Here is a 10,130-nt window from a genome sequence, read left to right on the forward strand (position 1 = left end):
ATCAGTTCAGACATAGGTGATTAATGACACCACCGGGCACTCAGGGCACTCAGTGCCACGCGCTGCCCGTAAACAAACGCTCTCCGAGCCACTTCCGCCCCTTCTCCCTGTGGATTTCGACCAATCCCGCCGCTAAAGCTGCCCAGGGTTGGGGAGGGGCGAGGGCGCGATGGCACAGATCAGTATGTGGGTGACAAAGGGGAAACCCCGAGACGTTCGGCCCCGCCGCGCGTCAGCGGCGCAGCACCAAGAGCCGCCGCGCCGCCACGCCCGCCCAGAGCCCCGGTAGCGCGCCGTGATCGTATAGTGGTTAGTACTCTGCGTTGTGGCCGCAGCAACCTCGGTTCGAATCCGAGTCACGGCATCGCCCGGCGGTACCACGGCACACGGGCTCTGCTTTTGCCGTTTTTCGCTCGCCCACCGCGCCTGCCGGTTTTTGGTCACGTCGCGCCGATATTTCATTTTTCTTCATTTTTCTTTCTTTTTTTTTTGCCGGTTGCCGGCGGGGCTTGGGGGCCGGGCCGGGCTGGGCTCGCCCAGCGCGGGGGGTCCGCGGGCGCCGAAGGAGTGGAGGGACAGAGAACAATAAAACAACGTAAGATGAAGAAAATAACATAAAAGTAGAAATAGTAAACAAAATCATAAAATTAAATTTTAAAGTAGTATTTTTAAAATGAGAGGAGACGAGAGGAGAGAATGAGGTACAAAGTAAGAGTAAAATTGGAATAAAAATAGAATTAAAAATTAAGCAAAAATAAAATATAAAAATAAAATATAATAGAAGATATAAAATTAGCCTAGGTAAAATAAAAGTAAATAAAATAAATAATTAAATTGAAAAATAATATAAAATGAACTATTAAAATAAAATTAAATATTAAAATAAAATATAATAGAAAAAACGAAACTATAAGTAACATTCGATGACAAAAAGGTAAATAAATGAATAAAATTTAAAAATAGAATAAATTAAAGAAAATACTATTAAGGATAAGAATAAAACATAAAGTAAAAATAAAAAACTAAAATGAAAATTTTAAGTTATATTAAACAGAAAAAAAATAAATAAATGAACATAAAGTAACTAAATAAAAAAATTAAAATAAATGAAAAATAATTAAAACAAGTTCAAAATCCTAACAGAGAACAACGATATTAAATTATGAAATAAACCAAAGCAGAAACAGCCCCGGCAAAAGCAGAGCCCGTGTGCCGTGGTACCGCCGGGCGATGCCGTGACTCGGATTCGAACCGAGGTTGCTGCGGCCACAACGCAGAGTACTAACCACTATACGATCACGGCGCGCTACCGGGGCTCTGGGCGGGCGTGGCGGCGCGGCGGCTCTTGGTGCTGCGCCGCTGACGCGCGGCGGGGCCGGCCCCGCTCCGCGCCCCTCGCTCCGCCCCCGCGGGCGTTCCCGCGCGGCAGCGCCGCGGCTCCGTCCCGCGTTCCCCGCGCGCGGCCGGGCGCTGCTGGGGGGCCCCGGGCCGGGACACTCTCTCTGCCGTGGTCCCGGTGCTCTCACGGCCCTCTCCCGCTCCCTGGCCCCAGCCCCGAGTCTCGCCCCGTGTCTGACCCCAGCTGCGGCGTTCACCCCTTCACCTTCACCCTCTGCCCTGGGCCCAGCTCCCTGCTCTGACCCTGATCCTGACCCCTCCCCTCATCCCAGCCCTGTGTATCCCAGGGCAACCCTGTTCCCCCAGCTGTAACCTCACCTCTCGGTCCCCTTCGTGTTTCTCAGAGAGTAAAATTTTTCCCAGCCACAGGACTAATGAACGACTGGGCACAGAGGTATGGGAGAGGAAGAGAGGGACTAAGGATTTTATGCCCCTGAAACAGTACCAGGGATCAGTCTGTGCCAGACTCCTTGTTTCTCCTGCTGAAGCACATATCAATAGCTAATGACTGCTCTCACCACTGCTGCTGCTTTCCTGCTCCCAGTACTAAAGGTCCTTTCATTTTCACAGATATGCAAAGAATTCCAAACACCTGGGATCAAAAAGATTTTTTGACATAAAATATTTTAGAGTCATCGCAGTATGACTCATTCTCTCAGAAGAGCTGGTCGCAAAAACATCATCTCCTTCACATGGGATGAGCTCATCGCTTGTCATACATACACACTTCCCATGGGAGGGGGTGCAGGGAGAGGCAGGGGTCCCCTACAACCGTGCTGGGCATGTCCCTGCACCCCATCCATCCTGGTGTATCTGCTGCAGCTGGCAAGTCCTAAATCTAAATCAGTCTTCCTGAGGCTTGGGGGAAACCAGAGAAATGCCCTGTGCACCTTGATTACTCTGTGAAGTAATTGCTCCAGCCACCCTGAGCTCATCTTGCTCATAACCAGCCCAAAAGAGCGAGCTCAGAGTGGTGGAGGAAGACAGAATGGGTTTTCGTGTCCTCCATTTGTCTATGCCCACCTCGTCCTGTCCTCAGCAGTTTGCTGCTGTGCACCGGTGGTCCTTCAGCAATGGTGGGAGCCTTTGCAGTGGGAGATGCTCTCCCACATCAAACTGGCTGACCAGCAGACAGTGAAGGGGGTCTCTTTGGTGGTATTTGAATGACCTGGGTGTCCGTGTGCTACTGTCCTGCCAGTGTCACCTTTCTCCCTCTCTTGTCCACGCACCAAGATCCCAGTCCATGCCTCCTATGGGGCTGCAGGGATACTGCTTTTGTTCATCTGTGTCCAACCCTGTCACCATCTGTGTCCTTATGCTGGAAAAAAATGGATACAGCGACACTGGAAGGAGATACGTGGTTCTCCTCCCATGCCCAAGGAGTTTGACACCATCATCATCCTCTTGACTGCACCAAGGAGACAAATCCAGCCACCAGGCACCTGCAGGACAGGTGTAGCTGAGTCGTAGAGGTGGGATCACTGCAAGCTCTGAATCCCAGGGCATGAGTTTGTGAAGGGAAAAGGTCCTTGTGCTGCCCTGTGCCTGGTCTCTTGTGCCTCCCTCTCCGCTGGCACAATGCCATGAGTTGGACCATGTCACTGGTGAAGGGATAAGCCCAGCTCCATGTTGGCCTGGACAGGTGCTGTGTTGAGTCAGGACGGTGTGGTGGGACCCATGGGAGATGGTGGGGCGTGCTCTGGCAGGACATGCTGTCCGTGACTGGTGGGGACAGAGAACCTACAGTGACACACATGATGACCAGGGGATTCCTCCTCGGGGACTTGCATGGGCAGGCAGAGTGGGACCCCTGAGGCTGGTATCACCACGGCCTTTATCCCAACTCCTGGCCTGGCAGGATGCAGAGCTCATGTTTGGGCGGGTGGGAGGATGCTGGGCACTGGGCACAGTGGGCTCCTTGATGGCATGGAGGAGGTAGCAGGGCTCGTGCTTTGGATGCTTGGCAGATGTTTCTAGAATGTGGAAGTTGGCAGAATTACAATGACCTCAACTGCTGGAACAGGCATGGCTGAGACAACACTGCAGCAATACAGGGGAGTCGGCCAAACATGGAAGTAAGCAGGGAGGTGCGAGAGGACACAGATAAGTTACCGGCTGTGGATGAGAAGGAGGGAGCAAGAAGCTGCTGCCACCCATCGCTGGTGGTGGCCTGTCCCAGCTCAACTTTCTGCCATAGGCTGCCCTCCTCAACAGAACTGGGATCCTAAGGAAACCGTGCCAGGTTGTCAGGGCCCCAACCGCCCTTTGCCATGTGCTTTTTTGTCCGGGTGGTTTGGACCTGCCAGGATGTGCTTGCACAGCATGGAGGAAAAGAGACGAGCTTGTGGGAGCATTGAGGGACCCATCTGTCTACTGGGTAACCTGATCCCTTCAGGCTGCTCAGTGCCCAGGCAGGATGGCTGCTCCAGGCAGGCTCCTCTGCTCTTCCCACCCTGCTCTGTCCCTCGATGTCTTTTCTCTGAGCCCTCTGATGCCTGTGGGTTGCATTCAGAGGGATTTTAAAGGTGCCTGGAATGTCAAAACACTGGTGCAGCCAGGCAGAGAGTGCTGCTGCACCCAGACGTTGCCACTCTGTGGCACAAATATAAATCTTGCAGCTGGCACAGGGACAAGAGCAATTCATCACTGCACGGCTGCCTTGGCTGCTCTGCCCCTTGAGTGGCCTCTCCAGCTGTTCCCTCATGGAGGCAGCCCCTGGCCTCCTTTCCCAGTCTCAGGAAGGCAGATGGGAGGTAGAGGGATCCCCACCACCTCCTCTTTTTCTCGTGGATTGCTAAAGCAGCCCTGGTGCTGGGGAGGCAGGATGGATGCCAGTGCTGTGAGGAGGCGCTCTGTGTTTTACTGGTGATGAAAAAGCAGCGGTGCAGGTCAATGCTGTCCTCTCTGGCTGTTCAGAGGCCAATAAATCCAACTCAGAAATTGCTCTACTGCTGAAATCCCACCTTCCTTCCTAAGGAAATCAGAGCAACTCTACCATCGAGCCCAACATCCCATATTCCCATACCCATAGGCACTGCTGGGGCAGAGCTGGATACTGGAGCAAGAGCAGGGAAAGGTTCTGGGGCTGTGATGATTCGAAGGTGAAGGTCTGGGTGGGTTTTAGGAGTGAAGGACAAAACACCTGAACTGGGAAACAATTGCAATCAACCTGACCTCATACTGTCCCCACCATCCTCTTCTAGGGCCACAGATGCTCTAAGGGCTGGAGCCCTTCTGCTCTGGAGCCAGGCTGGGAGCAGTGGGGACCTCAACCTGGAGAAGAGAAGGCTCCAGTGAGACCTCAGAGCCCCTTCCAGTGCCTAAAGGGGCACCAAGAGAGCTGGAGAGGGACTTTGGACAAGGGCCTGGAGTAACAGGACAAGGGGGAATGGCTGCAACCTGACAGAGGACAAGGTTAGATGGGATATTGGAAAAAAATTCCTGGCCATGAGGGAGGTGAGGCCCTGGCACAGGTTGCCCAGAGAAGCTGTGGCTGCCCCATCCCAGGAAGTGTTCCAGGCCAGGCTGGACAGGTCTTGGAGCAACCTGGGACAGTGGAAGGCGTCCCTGCCCATGGCAGGGAGTGGATCGAGATAAGCTTTAAGGATCCTTCCAACCCAAACCATTCCATGGTTGTACCTCATGAGACATGCACCAAGAACTGAAAGAGAAGGACTTGAGCATTTCTTGACATGAGTGTTCAGCTGTGATGCTCTCCAGAGGCTTTATGAGCCCACAACAGCACATGAGGTGGGTCCTGGTTCTTCCAAAGCCTGAACTTCAAAGGACATTTTACAGTCTGCTAGTGAGAAAATGGGAAGGGAAGACAAACAGGATATAACAGACTGATTTTCTGCTTGGTTATATTTTGGGATCCCCTTGCCTGGCTCCAATGCTCAGAAATCAAAGAAAATGGTACCCAAAATGTGTGGAGCAAGGATTTACCAAAGCTGTCCTGTCCAAAACCCAGGGAGCACAGAGCAGAGCAGCCTCTGGAGCCCTTTCCTTGTGTGTCCAGCATCCTGCTGAAGATGGAACAGAGGAAAGTGCCCCAGAGGAGAACCATCCTGCAGCCCTAAATAAATGCTGCCACATGTCTGTGTGTGCCCTGACTGATTCCAGCTTCCAGCTCCAGCTCTCACTCCGCCTTTGTCTGTGCACAGCAGGAGCCTCCTCCTGCTGCAGGGATTTATGGCCTCCACATAGCCACCTCTTAACCCGGCTTTGTGCTGCTGAATGGGCAGAAAACAGGCCACCATGAGCTGCCAGGCAGCCTGCCAGCCCTCACTTCTCCACCTCTTGCACTTGTCTCTGAATTCACCTTCATTTTCTGCCTCTCAGCCCCTTCAGAGAAACTGGACTGGTGGCAACTGCAATTGATCCCCTCTCTGTGGGAGGAATGGCCACTGTTTTACCCTTGTCCACTGAGCCCATCTTCATGATGGCTGATGACAGCCCAATTAAGAGATATAAGGGGATATCAGGGGTGGTTCACACCCCACAGGCAATGTAAAGCTAGTGTGAGTCTGTCTGGAGAAGGACGCAGCTGTGTGATCGTGGCTGTTGCAGCTGGATTAATCAAACCCACCATTAACCCCTTCCTGGGGCACTCAGGTCCCCTGCCAGCCCCACAGCACAAGCCCCCACCCGCATGTTGCTCTGATTGAGCTGCAAATGCTCCAGCTCCTTAGTTTGCTCAGCCTCAGATCGATGAGTGCAGGCGGCTCCAATCAATTCCACTTTACCACTCGCTATTGAGTTCAGATGCATGCTCTCCCAGCTGGTCCCGCTTCCTTTGTTCACTCAGAAGAGGGATTCAGGCATTTTATCCCAGCGGGACACTGCTTTGCCCTTGCAGGGTCAAACCCTTTGGTAGAAGCAAATAAAACCCCATGGAGGGCCAGCAATGAAGGGACAGAATTTGTGCCACGGTTGAAGCCCTAAGAGCATCCACCTGGCCGGCAGTGTGGAAGCAGGTGGCTGGGTGAGGCAATGCAATTTGCATGATATAATAGAGCTGTTGCCACCCAGCCAGCATCTGTCATGAGGTTCCCCTGCCATGATCCTTGTTTTGCTGCAGGAAAGCTCCTGTGTCTCAGTTTCCCTGTCCCCATGGGAGCTGAGTGGGGAGAATTCAGCTCACTGGGACTTGAGCCCACACAAATGATCTTGCAGGAAAAAAAGAATAACATCAAAGAGTTTACATAACAGCTGCTTGGAAATTTCCCTCAGACCTGGCATTTGTCAGTGAAAGAAGTGTTTCTTACCCTCTGGGTGTCAGACCTACAGTCATTTTTCCCTCATCTCTTGTCACCCAGCTTTCTTACTGGCCTGTCTCCAGGGTGCTGCACCTGAACCTGTGGAAATTAAGTTCCCCACGGCTCTCTACACCTCATCAAAGTGTTAATGACATAACGGATCACATCACAGAGCAGTTGTGACACTTGGGGTTGTGATGTGCAGAGGGCTGTCAGCACCAAGAGCAGAGGCAGGGACCAGGATTGGCATGGCTGAGGGGATGACCGATGGATCTGGCTCCAAGCTGGCAGATGTCTTTCAGCAAGTTGTCATCTCTTCTTTTGGTCAATTAGCATTGCTTCAATTATACTATCAACTGCATAGTGATTTTTTTTTACAGAAAGGTTGGGGAGCTGCAAATAGTGCCTGCAGAAATTCACTCCATTTGGTAAAGACACATGCTTTGGGCATATCCTGCCCAGGCTTTGATGGTCTCCTGGTGCAAATGTGTAGCAACACTTCCCCTGGACATGATCCCTGCCTCTAAAGACTCACAAGGCTCCTTGTGCCAGTCCTTGTATTTAATATGTATTCATGGATTTTTTTCTGTGGATTTGTCTGGTCTTGTTCCTAAACTATGTAGCATCTGCAGCAGCTCCTGGCAGGGAGGGCTGCTGTGTGCTGAGTCTCCTCCTTGTGTTATCCTTGTTATTGCAGCCTCTCCCACCTCCCCCAGCTGTGTAGATCTCTGCTCTGTGACCCTGGCTGTCTCTTTGCTGTGCCAAAAAGCCCTGGTCCTTCATGGACCCCATGTGCAGAGACCTTGGATCATCCTGTTGCCCTTCTCTGCACATTTTCCAGCTCTGCTGCATCCTTGGAATATGGGGACCAGGAATGCATGTAGACTGGGACTGGCTAGGGAATAGTGGCACCTCTGATTTCATCTCTCCTTTTTCCTGACCCTTCCTATCAGCTTGACAGAGAGTCTTTGAGGTTTTGACCTCTACTGAGTGCTAAGGGGATGGTTTCACAGACTGTCAGAGCTCCCAGTCTCAGAGCCCATCACTTTAGACAAGAGCCTGGGCTTGGTTTCCCCATGTGTGTCACTTCCCTAACACTGGCTTTTGTCTCATTTCATTGCCAAGTTCCTCAGCCTCTCAAAGTCCTCCTGCAATTCCTAGCACGCATCCGCAATTTCCAGAATAATTCCGTATTCTTGCAGATTTTGCCGTTGACTTCATCTTGTCAAAAGATCTGTGTGTGGAAACGCAGGGACCTCTGCTGGATCATCCTCAGGGGCCTGCTGGCTTTTTCCAAGAAAGTCACTAGCTTTGGAAAAGAGAAATTCACTGCAAGAGAGATGTGTTGACTCTTCCCCAATATGTCATATTTACCCATCTGTCCCCTAACGATGCCAGTTTCCTCCTCCGTATGCCAATTTTTGTTCATTTGCAGAGAACAGATGTGTCATTTATCAGTCTGGGACTCCCTGGCTGCCTCCCAGGAAGCATTTTTGGTGTCACAGTTGCCACCTTCCAGTCCTCATGTCCCCTGCTCTACCCAGACACCGGGGGAGGTCTGGGTGTCACCCAGCAGATGTGACATCCTCCTGGTCCCTGCTGTGCTGCACAATGGGGTGTGTGTGGGTTGCTCCTGGGGAGGAAAGGAGCAGGAATCACCACAGCTCCTGCGAATGGCTTTTATTTGAAGCTGTGGAAGAAGCACCTGAAGATTCAAGGAGCTGCAGGCTTCCCTGCAAGCCGGATGAGATGCTGGCGTCAGGGGAAAGAGCCGACCCAGCACCTGATTAAGGTGACACATTGGCAAGAGTCAGATTCAGCCCCCACATTAACGGGGGGTGAGTCACCAGGGAGTGTGCAAGGGCAGAGACCTTCTCCTCTGAGTCACCGGAAGCTGCTGCTTGGGGGACGCTGGGCTGTGTCCGCACCACCCAAGGTTAAACTGGAGGGGAAGGTTTACCAGGAAGATGTGCCACAATCCCTCCTCAGCCCAGGGAAGGTCCTGTGTCCTGTTCTTGGCCCGGCTGCCATACAGGGCTCTTGTCTCCAGCTGGGGGTGAGCACCAGGAGCACTTAGGGCGCCTGAAACAGCTCCTCAGGCCCCGGAGGATGGATGAGGGCTGAGGATGCACAAAGCTCTCTGCTGGGGCTGGCAGGAGCCCAGAAGACATTGCCTGGCTTTTTTTTCCTGGTGCGTGCTCTGACCTGTCTAGATATACCCAGACAAGCAGCTCCTTTGGTGAGAAGAAGGGTGATGCTGTGAGCACCAGCCTGGAGATCTCAGCAAAGAGCTCCTGGACCCTTCAGAAGTGGAGAAGAGGGTGGGAGCAGAGATTGCAGTGCAGAGGACCAGCCCGGCATCCTTGCACACAACTGCAGAAAGCCCTTCTGCCTTCCCTATTCCTGTGGTCCCTCAGAGTGAACCACAAATCACTTCTGCACAGCCATGGGTTGTTCTCTTCCTATTGAAGGACAGTGTGTGAAAGGCTTCGTCACCATCTTTCCCTCCCTCCTGGGGGCTCCATGGGCTGCAGGCACTGCCAGGCAGCCTCCAGCACTGCACATCCTACCTGGAGATGCTTCCCGCTGTGGCTGTGTGAGAGAGAAGCTAAAATGTGGAGTCTGACACGCAAGTGGTGCGGCGTGTGCTCCCTGATCCTCCCCTCCCGCGTCCCCTGCCAGTCCCTACATCCGTGGCACTCCATGACAGCCATCTGTCATGGTGAGCTGCGGTGACTCGCAGGCAGAGTGGCATCACAGCCACCGTTGTGGTATCGGGGTCAGTCTCCACAGTGCAGGCATCAAACCTGGGTCCCAACGTGCATCAGATATGGAGCATGTAAACAGTTGGGATTGGAGCAGCGCCAGGTGCAGCTTGAGCTGCACACAGAGCCTGGGTTTGGCAGTGGGAATGTAGAAATCTGCCACTGCTCCTCCAAACCTGAATTGAACCACTGTGAGCAGAGGGATGTCACCAGCATCTTGTCATGGCTACAGAAAAAAAGTATGAGCAGCCTGTACCTGTGCCAAGCTGTGCAGGTGGTAAGGAGGTCATTTGGTCTCCTTCTGGAAGGCCATTAAAGCCCCCCAAGCAAAAAGGAGTCTCCCAAGGGGGCTCTCACCTCAGATGTGTTCTCTTCACCTGCTGCTTGTGTTGCTGCCTGGGTGGTTTGGCCAGGGGGAAGCCAATAACCAGGGGAAGCTCAAATCTGAGGGCTCAGGTGCATCCAGGGATTTTGATGCCCCTCCAAGCTCTGCTGAAGCCTGAGGTGAGAAGGTGATGCCTCAGGGGCACAGATCAGAGAACGGGGCTACATCGGGCCAATCTGGAAGAGAAACAGGCCTGACAAATGGTGAGGAGGTGCTGGGGTCCTACATGGGCGTGGACCACAGACCTTTGTCAAATCCCAGCATAGTCCCAGCATAGCTGCCTCTCCAAGGAGGGAGCGATGTGAGGGATGTGCTAGGACTGGA

The 10,130-nt window shown here is 52.7% G+C and overlaps 2 non-coding genes across 2 annotated transcripts; one reads left to right on the plus strand and one right to left on the minus strand.

Moving 5' to 3' along the window:
- Positions 1-292: 292 nt before the first annotated feature.
- On the plus strand, positions 293-364 carry TRNAH-GUG. Its single transcript has one exon. It is a non-coding gene; the product is annotated as a tRNA-His (tRNA).
- An 867-nt stretch (positions 365-1,231) lies between these two features.
- TRNAH-GUG lies at positions 1,232-1,303 on the minus strand. Its single transcript has one exon. It is a non-coding gene; the product is annotated as a tRNA-His (tRNA).
- Between the last annotated feature and the right edge of the window lie 8,827 nt (positions 1,304-10,130).

The sequence above is a fragment of the Corvus cornix genome, chromosome 10, assembly GCF_000738735.6.
Source record: "Corvus cornix cornix isolate S_Up_H32 chromosome 10, ASM73873v5, whole genome shotgun sequence".
NCBI classification, from domain to species: Eukaryota; Metazoa; Chordata; class Aves; order Passeriformes; family Corvidae; genus Corvus; species Corvus cornix.